The sequence below is a fragment of the Piliocolobus tephrosceles genome, chromosome 6 (genome assembly GCF_002776525.5).
Source record: "Piliocolobus tephrosceles isolate RC106 chromosome 6, ASM277652v3, whole genome shotgun sequence".
Lineage (NCBI taxonomy): Eukaryota > Metazoa > Chordata > Mammalia > Primates > Cercopithecidae > Piliocolobus > Piliocolobus tephrosceles.
In genome coordinates this window covers 28,676,603-28,691,255 of record NC_045439.1, presented here as the reverse complement: position 1 = coordinate 28,691,255, position 14,653 = coordinate 28,676,603, and the positions used below count along the sequence as shown (strand labels likewise).

At 46.6% G+C, this 14,653-nt stretch overlaps 1 protein-coding gene across 5 annotated transcripts in view; it reads left to right on the top strand.

Moving 5' to 3' along the window:
• ADCK1 (aarF domain containing kinase 1) overlaps nt 1-14,653 on the top strand; it is a 133,426-nt gene that overhangs the window by 32,515 nt on the left and 86,258 nt on the right. Inside the window, exon 1 of one of the 5 annotated variants that reach the window (XM_031935749.1) lies at nt 8,687-8,706. The exons of the other annotated variants lie outside the window; for them this stretch is intronic. The gene's annotated coding sequence lies outside the window, so the exon portion shown is untranslated. Of the gene's footprint in view, nt 1-8,686; nt 8,707-14,653 lie in introns of those variants that run through there. 5 annotated transcript variants of the gene reach the window in all.

The following is a 14,653-nucleotide window of genomic DNA, read 5'->3' as shown; positions in this document are numbered from 1 at the left end:
AAATTGCCTCTTGTACCACCTTTTGCATACCATCATCGCTGCAAGGTCGTACTTTGAGAAACAAGGCCGCAGCATCTGTAGCAGATGCTGCTGGGCTACGCCCTGGCTTGCACCCACTCTTGCCTCGATCTTTACCCCACTGTGTTTGGCTACTCTCTTTCCAGCTCTTCTCTTTTCCTAGCTCACACTGTTTGTCTCCTGTGGCTGCTTTAGGATTGGAGATGCCTGATGTGATGGTATTTGCTGCTGTGGTTCTAAAGCAGTGATCTTTTCCAAAGGCCACAGCTATAATGAAACAAAATAAACCCCTGGGTTTTTGGTGGTATGAGCCCATTGCTGTGTGCTGGGCATCTCTCCATTCTGATCAGCACACAGTTCCTCTCGTGTGCATGTCTGCAGCTCCCTCACCTATGTGGGCTGCCTAGACACATGGTTGGGCTTCCTGCTACTGCAGAGCTGCCCTCCACTTGCCCCTAGCACCTGGTTCTACAGGGTAAGTGGAGCAGGCAGAACACCCACCTCCGCAGAGAAGGTCCTGCATTGTGAGGACTTGCACTTCTAACAAGGCCCTCTGTGGGGCAGGAGCCGGAGTAACCCTGGTTTCAGCCTGCCCTTGCCCATCTCAGACCCTATCCCAGACCAACCCAGGCTGGGATTTTCATTGCTGATTGCTTTTCCCACTGAAAACCTCCAGCAGTTTTCTACCTGCCCTGAACTGGGTGCTTCTGAGCTGTTTCCACTTCTGCTGGAAATGGATGTGGCAACATGATGAGAGATGCGGGGTAGGCATAAGCTAGGACTTCCCTGTGCCTGAGGCAATTTAGTACTGCAGTGCATAGAAGTATCCTTGGTCTAGGCTTACTAGTTACCTAGGGACCATGGCCAATACCAGCATTTTATTTTTCCATATCTGCATACAGCTTGTATTTTTAAAAATGTGAAATATTTATGACCTAAGACAAAGTTTAAAAAATAATTTAGTGATCACCCTCATGCTTATTGCCCAATTTCAGAAATAATACCTTACCCATGCAGTTGTAGCCCGTGGGTACTTCTTTCCTGGCTCCAGCCTTTTTCCTGCATAACCAGAATTAAGCAGTATTTTGAATTCATTGTTTATCATTCTCATGCAACAAAGCCAAGTGTCCTTCACCCAGAGCAGCTATGAAGTCTGTATCTGGAGGGCAGCTTTCTGGAAACAGAAGAGGTTTTATGTCTGGCATCAAGGTGGGAATGGGACAGCACCCAGGTGGTTCCCAACCTGTCAGACAATCAGTCACCTGGGGGGCCTTGGTACACATTCCTTGGTCCTGTACACTAAAGATTTATTGTCAGTGATTCTGAGGTAAGGCCTGGAAAGCCTCACTCTGGTGTCCAGGCTGGAGTACAGTGGTGTGATCATGGCTCACTGCATCACTGCAGCCTCTGCCTCTTGAGCTCAATTGATCCTCCCATCTTAGCCTCCTGAATAGCTGGGACTGCAGGCTTGTACCACCATGCCTGGCTAATTTTTGTATTTTTTGTAAAGACGAGGTTTCGTTATGTTACCCAGGCTGGTTTAGAACTCCTGGGCTCAAACAGTCCTCCTGCTTCGGCCTCCCAAAGTGCTGGGATTACAAGCATGAGCTCTGCCAAAAGCCATATTTTTAATGAGTTCATCAGGTAGGCTTCTACTAAGGTTTCAATGGGTCTCTCCAAGTTCGTGTTTTAGAAACTTCATCTGCAAAGCAAGAGTGTTGAGAAGTAGGACCTTCAAGAGATAATTAGGTCATAAGGGCTCTGCCCTCATGAATGGATTAATGCTGTTACTGTGAGAATGGGTTCACTTTGGATACCTTCCCTCTCTCCCTCTCTGTCTCCACCCACAATCTCCACCCTTTCATGGGCTCTCTTACTCTTCTACCTTCCACTATGGGATGACCCAGCAAGAAGGCCCCTGCCAGATGTGGATCTCTTGGTCATGGGCTTCCCAGCCTCTAGAACTTTATAAAACAATGTTTTGTTTTGTTTTGTTTTTAAAAAGTGATCCAGTCTCAAGGATCTTGTTATAGTAGCACAAATGGATGAAGATGGCTTCTGCTGCACTGTACTTAGGGGGCTCTATTATCTCATTTAATTTTTACAGTAGCCCTATGAGGTAAATACCATTGTTATCATCCCTGTTTTACAGATGAAGAAACTGATGAACAGACAGATAGAGTGACTTGTTCAAGGGTCCACAGCTAGCAAGCGGGTGTATTAATTTCCTGTGATTGCCATAACAAATTACCACAAATTGGGTGGTTTAAGGCAATAGAAGTTTATTCTCCTACATTTCTTCAGGCCAGAGGCCCAAAATCAAAGAGCCCCCAGGACCATGCTGCCGGTGGGAAGCATTCTAGGGAAGAACCCTTCCTTGCCTTTTCTGGAGGAACCAGGCATTCCTGCAGCTGCATCACTGCAACATCTGCCTCTACCTCCTCTACCTTCTCTCTCTCTCTCTCTCTCTCTTTTTTTTTTTTGAGACAGAGTCTTGCTCTGTCATCTAGACTGGAGTGCAATGATGTGATCTTGGCTCACGGCAACCTCTGACCCCCGGATTTAAGCGATTCCCCTGCTTCCCGAGTAGCTGGGATTACAGGTGCCTGCCACCTTTTGTGGCTACAGGGGAATCAACTAATTTTTTGTATTTTTAGTAGAGACGGGGTTTCACCGTGTTGGTCAGGCTGGTCTCGAATTCCTGACCTTGTGATCCGCCTGCCTTGGCCTCCCAAAGTGAGCCGCTGCGCCTGGCCTACCTCTTGTTTTTAATAAGGATGACTGTCATTGGATTTAGTGTCCACTTGGGCAATCCAGGATGATCTCATCTTAAAAATTCTTTTTTTTTTTTTTTTTTTTTTTTTTTTTTTTGAGACAGTCTGGCTCTGTTGCCTAGGCTGGAGTAGAGTGGTACAATCTCTTCTGCCTCCTGGGTTCAAGTGATTCTCCTGCCTCAGCCTCCCGAGTAGTTGGGATTACAGGCATGCACCACCATGCCCGGCTAATTTTTGTATTTTTTTGTAGAGACAGGATTTTGCTGTGTTGGCCAGGCTGGTCTTCAACTCCTGGGCTCAAGTGATCTGCCTGCCTCGGCCTACCAAAGTGCTGAGATTATAGGCGTGAGCCACCATGCCCAGCTTCATCTTAAACATTCTTAATTATATTTGCAAAGGCCCTTTTTTCTGATTAAGGTTACAGTCACAGATTACAGGGGTTAGGTCACGGACATATTGTTTTGGGGGCCACCGTTCAATCCACTACGGGAACTTAGATTTAATGCCAAATGGTGCAGCTCCTCAGGCTGTGCCTATAACCACTGTACTCCCTGGCTCACTAATCTGGACTGGATGAGCTCCCAGGGTGCCTCCAGGCCAGTGGTCTATACAGCATGGGGTTCCGTGTTGTATCAGGGCATCAGAGCCATCTGTCAAGCCTCAAGACATCAGTGTTTTTTTCTCCCCCTCTCTCCCATACCCTCAGCCCTCTGCGACTTCTGAAACCCTTTGGGCTGTTCATCTTGGACTCAGAAAATTCCCATGCATTAACATGTTGACGAAGTTAGGCTGCAGGCGCTATGAGGACAGACTCATACTGGGTGGATGAGATGTGTTTCTCTTGCCTCAGTGGCCACAGCTCCAAAATGGGAATTGCTGGAATAGCAGGGCTAGATGGAAGGCCATAATATAACTAATAAAATTGACCGAAGGCACTCCGCAGCTGTAAGGGTGATCGAGATGCTTGTTAACAGCAGCAATAATCTAATAGCCTGCTCTTGATTTCCCACTTCTCACTGTCTTGGCCCCAAGCAGCTATTTTCTACCAAATTAAAATCCACTCAGCTCTCTTCCTGTCCCTGAATAAAACTACCCTCAAAGCTCTTGCCTGTTATAGCAAGACTTTTTAATAGACTTTTCCTTGTAGAACCGTGAGACATATGTCCAATTAGCCGAATAACTTCACTTAAATATACAAATAAACTGTTGACTGATAACAGCAAGACATATGTGAAGCTAATTTAAGGCAAGGTGGTTCAGGAACTGGGGTGCTGTCCCTCCCACACCCCCAATCTGTCTTTAAGCTTCTCTTCCTTTCAATTTGTTATTATTATTTTTGAGACAGGGTGTCACTCTTGTCGCTCAGGCTGGAGTGCAGTGGTGCAATCATGGCTCACTGCAGCCTGGACTTCCCAGGCTCAGTTGATTCTCCCACTTCAGCCTCCTAGGTACCTGGGAATACAGGCGCGTGCTGCCATGCCCGGCTAACTTTTTGTATTTGTAGTAAAGATGGGGTTTCACCATGTTGCGTAGGCTGATCTCGAACTCCTGGGTTCAAGCTATCCACCTGCCTTGGCCTACCAAAGTGCTGGGATTACACTCGTGAGCCACTGCACCTGCCCTCCTCCAGTTTTTTGCTTATGGAAAAGACCTTTACCCCCCAACCCCCAACATGTTATAGGATGAAGAGGGATGTCTCTCTGCTGTGCCTGGTCACAGTGCGGAGTATCTAAGCTACTATTCATTCAGCCAATTGTTCAGTAATATTTATTGAATGCCTACTATATGCCAGGCACTGTGTGGGGTGCTGGGTATACAATGGTCTGTTCTTGGGAGGACAAGAGATAATTCACAATGATGGAACTCAAAAGCACATCCGCTCCAGGAGGATAGGGGACTTGTTTGTATTGCCTGCTGCTGTGTCTGCAGCACTAAGAACAGTGCTTGACACACACACAGTGGTCTCAGTGTACACTTTTCAGGAAATCAATGTGGTAAGTAAACAAGGTCATTTCAGCTCTTGCTGAGTGCCCTAAAGGAGATAAAATGCAGTCACCGGATAAAGAGTGACTGAGAGAGAGGCTGGGAAGGGCTCTCTCGCATGACGTTTTTCAGCTGAAACTGAAGAATGATCAAAGAACTATCAAGTGAAGGGCTGCGGGGAGACTGTTAGAGGAAGAGGCGGGGCCGGCCATGTGATTACGAGGACTAGTGCAAAATGAAAATGCTGGGCCCTGTCTGGGCGTGGGGAAACCTCCCTTCCCATGGCCCTGCTGCCCCAATCTTCAAAGGATGGGCAGCTCCCAGGAAATGGCAAGCTGTGTGCTGGGGCGTGCTCAGGATCTGGATGCGGGTGGGTGAGAGGTGCCTGCCAAGCTGTGTGCTCAGCTTGCTGTGGCTGTTCTAGTTTAGGATGGGGCTGGATAACACGTGGCACCTGTGTGACCCCAACTCTCCGCATGCCTGTATCAAGACCACCTGCAGGGACGGAGAGCAGTGGCACAATGCAGGCCTCCCCTTCCTGGTGCACTGGTTGCAGAGAGCAGTGATGGCAGTTAGAAGTAGGGAGGTGGGGCCAGACGTGGTGGCTGGCCTGTAATCCCAGCACTTTGGAAGGCCGATGCAGGTGGATGACCTGAGATCAGGAGTTTGAGACCAGCCTGGGCAACATGGTGAAACTAAAAATATAAAAATTAGCCAGGTGTGGTAGCACTCGCCTCCTTAGCTACTCGGGAGGCTGAGGCAGGAGAACTGCTTGAACCCAGGAAGTCAAGGCTGCAGCGAGCGGAGATTGCACCACTGCTTTCCAGCCTGGGGGACAGAGTGAGACCCTGTCTCACAAAAAAAAAGAAAAAAGAAGTAGGGAGGCAGGGTGGAGCCGGGAGCCGGTGGAGGCAGGGAATGGTCAGCCAAGGAGGTAGGACTGTGTGGAGCTGAATCTCCCAGCATACCTTCCTTTGTCCCATCAGACTTCACTTCCAAAACACAAATTCAAAAATTTCAAATTCAAGAATAGCTTGAACCAGGGAGGTGGAAGTGGCAGCTACTAATACAGTGGCTTCCTATGACTGTATTAGTTTCCTGTGACTGCTCAAATGTTCACAAACATAGTGGCTTCAAACAATACATTCATTCTCTTATAGTTCTGAAGGTCAGAAGTCTGGAACGGTTCTTACTGGGAGAAAATGAAGGTGTCAGGAGAGCCGCGATTCTTCTGGAGGCTCTAGGGGATAATTCTTTTTCTTTTTTTCCCCCCAGCTTGTAAAGGCTGTCCACATTCCTTGGCTCATGGTCCCATTCCTCCATCTTCAAAGCCTGTGACATCTGGCTAAGTCCTTCTCCCCCTTCCATCTCCCTGGCTCCCTTCTGCCTTCCTTTGCCACTTATAAAAGCCCTGGTGATTACACCAGGCCAATCTGAGTAATTCTGGATAATCTCACTAGCAAGGTCAGCAGATTAAGAAATTAAACTGGCTGTGTGTGGTGACTCATGCCTGTAATCCCAGCACTTTGGGAGATTGAGGTGAGTGGTTCACTTGAGGCCAGGCATTCAAGACCAGCCTGGACAACATGGTGAAACCCCATCTCTACTAAAAATGCAAAAATTAACCAAGCATGGTGGTGTGCGCCTGTAGTCCCAGCTACTTGGGAGACTGAGGCATGAGAATAACTTGAACCAGGGAGGTGGAGGTGGCAATGAGCCGAGATGGTGCCATTGCAATCTAGTCTGGGTGACAGAGTGAGACTCAGTCTGAAAGAAAGAGAGAGAGAGAGAGAGGAGGGAGGGAGGGAGAGAAACAAGGAAGGAAGGAAGAAAAGAAGGAAGGGAGGAAAGGAGGGAGGGAGGGAGGAAGGCAGCAAGGAAGGGGAAAGAAAGAAGCCTTCATTTCTTCTGCAGTCTTCATTCCCTGTGCCATGTAAGGTAACACATTCATAGATTCCAGGGAGCTGGACGTGTACATCTCAGGTGGCAGGGACATTATTCTGACTTCCACAATGACTGCAGGGCATTAAACCACATGTGCAGGCTTTCTCAATGCAGGGCAGCTGCATGCCCTTGTAGCCAGCCCTGGAGAGGGAACTGCAGGCCTAAAAGCCCCGACGTGGCAATGAGCTTGGCTCACTGAAGGACATGGAGGGAGGCCCGAGTGATAGACTAGAGTGAACGATAGGGCATGTGGTACAAAATGAGATGAGAGAGACGGGCATAGGTCAACGGAACACCACGGAACCCCATGCTGTATGGACAACTGGCCTGGAGGAACCCTGGGAGCTCAGGTCAAGAACACAGGGCCTCCTAAGCCACAGTGAAGAGTTAGGAACAGCAGGCTGGAATCTGATATTGAATCTTTAGGGGGAAAAAAAAACTCTATATAAAAAATTTCAAATGTAATTAAAAAGTGTGGACAATAATAGGCTGAACCCCTATACCTGGCACCTAGATCTAAAATTTGCCAAGCCAGGCTTAGTGGTTCAGGCCTGTAATCCCAGCACTTTGGTTGGGAGGCTGAGGCAGGTGTGTCACTTGATGTCAGGAGTTCAAGACCAACCTGGACCACATGGTAAAACCCCATCTCTACTAAAAATACAAAAAAAAAAAAAAAAAAAAAAAAGCCAGGTGTGGGTGTGTGCCTGTAATCCCAATTACTTGGGAGGCTGAGGCAGGAGAATAGCTTGAACTTGGGAGACGGAGGTTGCAGTAAGCCAAGATCACACCACTGCACTCCAGCCTGAGTGACAGAATGAGACTCTGTCTCAAAAAGACAAAAAAAAAAAAAAAAGAAAAGAAAAATTTGCCAGGGCAGGCATGGTGGCTCATGCCTGTAATCCCAGCACTTTAGGAGGCTGAGGCAGGAGTATCACTTGAGGCCTGGAGTTCTAGACCAGCTGTGGTCCCAGCTACTTGGGAGGCTGAGGCAGGAAGATCACCTAAGCCCAGGAGTTCGAGACTGCAGAGAGCTATGATGGCACCATTGTACCCCAACCTGGGCGGCTGAGTGAGATCCTGTCTCTGTAAAACAATCAAACACAACATACAAACAAACAAAAAATTTACCATCATTCTTTCATTATTATTATTATTATTATTTTTGCTGACAAATTTAAGCAAATTATAGAAATCATGGCATTTCACCTGTAGTTTCAATGTGCATCTCTAAAAACTGACATTTTTCTAAGTTATCATGTGATTATCTCAGCTAATGATATTAACAGGAGTTCTTTAATTTCATCTCATTTCTATGTGTGTTCACTTGTCCTCAAAATGTGCTGCCTGTTGGTCTTCACATTGTCCCTGAGCTTTGTGCCTATTTTAGCTGTCTCTCTGAGGTTAGAGTGATGCCTTCTTCCCTGTATCTTTCAGGGTTCTTTCTTTCTTTCTTTCTTTCTTTCTTTCTTTCTTTCTTTCTTTCTTTCCTTCCTTCCTTCCTTCCTTCTTTCTCTTTCTTTTTTCTATTTTTTTTTTTTTTATGATGGAGTCTCACTCTGTCACCCAGGCTGGAGTACAGTGGCGTGATCTTGCCATTTCCATCTCCTGGGTTCAAGCAAATCTCCTGCCTCAGCCCCTAGAGCAGCTGGGATTAACAGGTGTGCACCACCACGCCCAGCTAATTTTTGTATTTTTAGTAGAGACAGGTTTCACCATGTTGACCAGGCTTGTCTCGAACTCCTGACCTCAAGTGATCCACCTGCCTTGGCCTCCCAAAGTGCTGGGATTACAGGTGTGAGCCACCGTGCCTGGCTGAGCGTAGTATTTCTTTTTCTTTTTTTTTTCTTTTTTTTTCTTTTTCTGAGACCAAGTCTTTTTCTGTCATCCAGGCTGGAGTACCGTGGCTGAAACATGGCTCACTGCAACCTCCACCTCCTGGACTCAAGTGATTCTCCTGCCTTAGCCTCCTGAGTAGCTGGGATCACAGGTGTGTGCCACTAGTCCTAATTAAAAATTTTTTTTGTAGACATGGGGTCTTACTAAGTTGCCCAGGCTGGTCTCAAACTCCTGGCTTCAAGTGATTCTCCCATCTCAGACTCTCAAAATGCTGGGATCACAGGCATGAGTAACCTTGTCTGGCCAGAGTTTTGTTTTCTGTTCTTTCCCACCAGCCCCCAAGAGCCCAAGGCTGTGAGGAAATGAAAAAGACTGCTGTCCCACATTCAGGCCCGCGGCCTGAGCAAGCGTGGTGGGGAAGGGAAGCAGGCTGGCTGCTGCATTCTCCTCGCGGCCTAATGCTTGTTTTTCTTGTCTGTAATTTCCATTCCAGAGATGCCCTCACTCTTCTAGCTGCTGAACAACTGTTGAGAACAAATTAATTATGCATCTTCTCCGTGTGTGTGATTAAGGGGCAGATGGAGGGAAGGGTTCTCTTCAGCTTTTCTGGCAACTGGGTTCCCAAATGGATGCTTTCCAGACCAAAGAGTACGTGTCCTGGGCTCCTGTGGGCATCTGGGTTTGTCTGTTGGTAGCAGGCTTGCTCACTGGCAGGCGGAGTCACAAGTTGCCAGTAATAATATTATTAATCCCTTAAATTTGCAGCTCATTTGCTGTTTGCTGAGGGCTTGTACAGTCACATCAGCTCATTTGTTGGGATTTCAGGGATGCTGGAACAACTTTCTTTGCTTAATTCTTCCCTAAATCATTACTGATGCTTGTAATTCCACCATTAGAAAGTAATTCCTTTGGCTTAAAATCTGTTATTTATTAAAATGCAAGTATCCTTGGCAGCTGTGTAGTATGTTTTATGTTTTATGTTGTAGGTAGTATGTTCATTAAGCTTTCTTAGCCACTAGCAACTGCCCTCTCCAGATACTCCCATCTGCCACCTTCCTTTTAGGATGGGCTTCTCTGAAACAGAACTTACATTTGGAAACTGTCCCATTTCATAGAAATCTGCTCTAGGTTAGTTGCTCTGGCTGGAAAGAAACAGGTAAAGAAACTCCTGCCAGGATGTCAATGACTGATCATAATTTTTTTCTTTTTTTTTTTTGGAGACAGAGTCTCACTGTTGCTCAGGCTGGAGTGCAGTGGCGTAATCTTAGCTTACTGCAACCTCTGCCTGGAGGTTCAAGCATTTGGGTTCAAGCAATTCTTGTGCTTCAACCTCCCAAGTAGCTCGGACTACAGGCACACACCACCATGCCCAGCTAATTATTTTTTATTTTACTAGAGACAGAGTTTCACCATGTTGGCCAGGATGATCTTGATCTCCTGACCTCATAGTCCACGCACCTTGACCTCCCAAAATGCTGGGATTACAGACGTGAGCCACTGCACCTGGCCTGATCATAATTTCTTATGTTACCACCTCTAGGGAATATTCTCATTTTGACTGGAACTTTCTGGAAACAATGCTTAATGCAAAGGAACCGGTGTCCCTTCATCCTATCATGTCAGTGGCTTTGGTCTTAGCTCTCTCCTCTATTGGACTCCCTTAGAGTGGCAGTGTGGGGAGCAGGCCCTGTCAGGTCCACTGAGAGCAGACTCGGTCTGTGTAACTCAGACTGAGCGTTGACCTGGAGTGTAGTTCACTGGGACAGGGGAGAAAGTGGAGCTGACCACATAGATGATGGTGGGACAGACTGTCCATCTTGCAGAAGGAAGACTGAGGCATAGAGACAACAATCTACTTGGAGTTGGGGCTAGAATTAAAATTTTGTCTTTAGAACCCCACTAATGGTTGTAGGTTTTTAGAGTCAGAAGACATCTTAGAAACATCTAGCTCTGGGAAAGCAAAGACATTTCCTTTGCAAACTCCAGTTGATTAGTAGTGGTTGAGTGCAGGTTGGAGAATAAGCAAGTCGTCACCTGGACTCACTGAGTGCGTGCTGTGGTTGATTAGTGATGTCTGATGTGTGGCACAGGCGCAGTAACGGAGGAGAGGCACATAGCACTCACTTGCTCTTCCTGACTCTGCTCAACCTCTCAATTTGCAGATGAGCTGAGGTCCAAGAAGCTGAGATGATTTATTCAGGATTGCATAAGTAGGGGCAGTAATTGGCAGAATTGTCCCAGAATCCAGGTCCCTTGAGTCTTGATTCAAACTTTTTCTTCTGAAGTGTACTGGTATTCTAAGAGGTATTTCATTATCGTCTTGGAGTTAGACTGCCGGGATTCAGATCCCATCTCTGCCACTAATTAGCTGTGTGGCCTTGGCCGAACCATTTAACCTTTCTGAGGCTTAACTTCACCATCTTAAAAAGAGAGGATAATAATTGTGCCTACCATATAGGATGGTTATGGAATTAAATGAGAAAATACATGTATAAAGGGTTCAGAGTAGGGCCTAACACATAGTAAATACTTAATCCATGATAGGAGCTCAATTAAAATGTTCCTTTTTTTTTTCCTTTTTGTTGAGACTGGGTCTTGCTCTGTCCCCTAGCCTGGAATGCAGTGTCACAATCTCAGCTCCCTGCAACCTCTGCCTCCCGGGTTCAAGCAGTTTTCCTGACCCAGCCTCCTGAGTGGCTGGGACTACAGGCACATGTACCACCACACCCGGCTAATTTTTGTATTTTTAGTAGAGATGGGGTTTCACCATGTTGGCCAGGTTGGTCTCGAACTCCTGGCCTCAAGTGATCTGCCCACCTTGGCCTCCCAAAGTGCTGGGATTACAGGCATGAGCCAGTGCGCCCGGCCAAAATGTTCCTTTTTAAATTGCATTGTCTTTCTAGGTTCTTGGTGGACACAGATACAAAATCATCCCCTGCTCACTCCTTCTGAAGTATCCCTCAGAGTTGGCCCTCAGAAATAGTTGCTTCTCTTTCTTCTCCATGGTATGCTCTGGAATCATTTGGGTTTGAAGTGCTCCTGGAATTTGTAATTTCATAATGAAAAGTCCCACAGTACTAATAACCAGGTGTGAGACGGTGCTGGATCTGTAACTACCTGCGGCTCTGGGGCAGTTTTTGCTATCATACTTGACACTCCCGAGAAGTTCATTTTGGTTTGGGTGTGTGATGCAGCCCTGGAGGCTTGGCTGTGGTTCCCCCAAGGACCGGCTGCCACATGGAGCCTCTCTTGGCCATTTTGCTTAGTTGCTCCTCTGACTGGAATGTCACTATAACATCTCCTTCCTACCATCTCTGCTCCCCTAAGCCAGTGTATCTTCTCCCACCCACCCTGAACCTCGTTCTTAGACTGGACCTCAATAGCCAGCTGGTGCCAGCCCCCTCTTCTCACAGCTGCCCCTCCTATAGTCTTGGAAAGCAGGGCCTAGTCAGAGCCTAAACCCAAAGCTATGCTATGGTCCTCTCCCCATCTTAATCCAGCCATGCAGGACCCTGGGTAACATTTCCCTTTGGGGGACCCTGAGGAGGACCCAGGGAAGCCTTGAGAAGCAGGAGGAGTCCATGACTGTCCTGGAAGCCAGGCCTGGTGTGATGGGGCTTTGAGCTGACCCCTGTATGATTCAAGACAGGAGTGTGGAGGGCTCTCTGGGTGTCTTTTGATGGGCAGGTGGCTCTCATTGAGTGAATCATCTGTGATTCCACATCCTGACTGGTTTTTGGGAAAAACGTCTGTTCTGGATCCTCCAACAGAGACCCTCTTGGGGTCTGCCCAGCTGATCCCCGCTAAGAAAGGGTGGAGTGGGGGCTGGTGGGAAGAAGGCCTTCCCACTGGGGAACAGTCAAGTCATTGTCCTTGACATTGGAAAGCTCTGTTGCTCTGGGCCTCTCATTGGGTCCCAGCCTCGTTTGGTTGCAACCTGGCCATGTCTAGGGTTGCTTCCCTGCTCTTTCTTCTGTGGACCCGAAGCAGAGCAGCTGATCCTATCCGTGGAGCTACTGCATGGGCAGAAACTCCATCTTCTCCAAGAGAGGCTCAGACAGAAGGAGGATTTTGAGCCACCCTGGGGGAAAGGAACTCCTTGTTCTGCCCTTCATCCTGGGATTGTGGAAGGCAGTAACATCACTTGCTTTTTCTTCTACCTTATGAGGAATGTGTAACGGTGTGGACAGGCAGCAGAGTGTAGAGAAAGACAGATGTTTTGCGATTAGAAGACAATGTTTCAAACCCTGAATCTACTATTTACTGGCTGAGTAACCTTGGTAAGACCTCTAACTTTTTGGAGCCCAACTTCTTTCATCTGTGCAATGAGGAGAATGATAGTACCTATCTCAAGGGCTCTTACCTGGGTCAGGTGAGATAATGTGTGTGAAAGACTTCATGCATTTAATTTAATTTAAGCAATCAATTAATTAATTTATTTTTAAGATGGAGTTTTGCCGTATGGCCCAAACTGGAGGACAGTGGCACAATCTCGGGTCATTGCAATAACTGTGTTATTTAGTTTTCTTCCTTTTTTTTTGAGATAGGGTCTCACTTTGTTGCTGAGGCTGGAGTGCAATGACATGATGATGGCTCACTACATCCTTGACCTCCCGGGCTCAAGCAGTGCTCCCACCTTTCAGCCACTCAAGTAGCTGGGACTACAGGCGTATGCCACCACACCTAGCTAATTTTTCTTTATTTTTATTTTTTGTAAAGAGGGGCTCTCACTATGTTGCCCAGGCTGGTCTCGAACTCCTGGCCTCAAGTGATCCTTCCACCTCAGCCTCCCTAAGTACTAGGATTACAGGCATGAGCCACTGAACCCAGCCTTGGTTTTCAAATGTTTGGGAATTTTCCAGAGATTTTGTGGTTATTGATTTATACTATGGTTCCATTGTGGTCAGTGAAAATATTTTATATGTTTTGATCCTTTTAAGTTTCCTGAGATCTGCTTTATGACTCAGAATGTGGTCTGTCAGCTGCATGTGGTGGCTCATGCCTGTAATCCCAGTGCTTTGGAAGGCTGAGGCAGGAGGATCACTTGAGGCCAGGAGATTGAGACCAGCCTAGGCAACATAGTGAGACTCTTGACTCAAAAAAAATTTTAAAAAATTTTAAAAAATTACTTGGATGTGGCGGTGTGTGCCTTGTAGTCTCAGCTACTGGGGAGGCCAAAACAGGAAAATCCCTTGAGGCCAAGGGTTCAAGGCTGCAGTAAACAATGATGGTGTCGCTATATTCAACCTAGGAGACACAGTAAAACCTTGTCTCAAAAAACAAACAAAAATAATATGGTCTCTCTTGGCAAATGTTCCTTTTATACTTGAAAATAATGTATATTCTGCTGTTGTTGGACAGAGTGTTCTATAAATGCCACTTCAGATTGGTTGATAGTGTTCACGTCTTTGATATCCTTACTCATTTTTTATCTGTTTGTTGTATCATGTATTGAGAAGATATTGAAATCCCTGCCTATAAAGTGGATTTTTCTGTTTCTCTTTGCAGTTCCTTTAGTTTTTTTTGCTTCATGTATTTTGAAGCTGTGTTATTTGGTGCATAAATGTTTAGGATGGTATGTATATCCTCTTGATGGATTGATCCCTTTATTGTTATGAAATGATTTTCTTTATCCCTGATAATATTCTTTTCTCTGAAATCAATTTTGTCTGCTATAAATATAGCTGTTTCATCTTTCTTTTGATTAGCATTGGCATGATATATCTTTTTTTTTATTTTTTTTGAGACAGAGTCTTGCTCTGTCACCTAGGCTGGAGTGCAGTGGTGCCGTATCTGCTCACTGCAAGCTCCGCCTCCCGGGTTCACGCCATTCTCCTGCCTTAGCCTCCCAAGTAGCTGGGACTACAGGTGCCCGCCACCATGCCTGGCTACTTTTTTTTTTTTGTATTTTTAGTAGAGACGGGGTTTCACCATGTTAGCCAGGATGGTCTCGATCTCCTGACCTTGTGATCCACCTGCCTCGGCCTCCCAAAGTGCTGGGATTATAGGCGTGAGCCACTGCACCCGGCTCGATGTATTTTTTTTATCCTTCTATTGGGTTGGTGCAAAAGTAATCACTGTTTTTGCCATTACTTTTA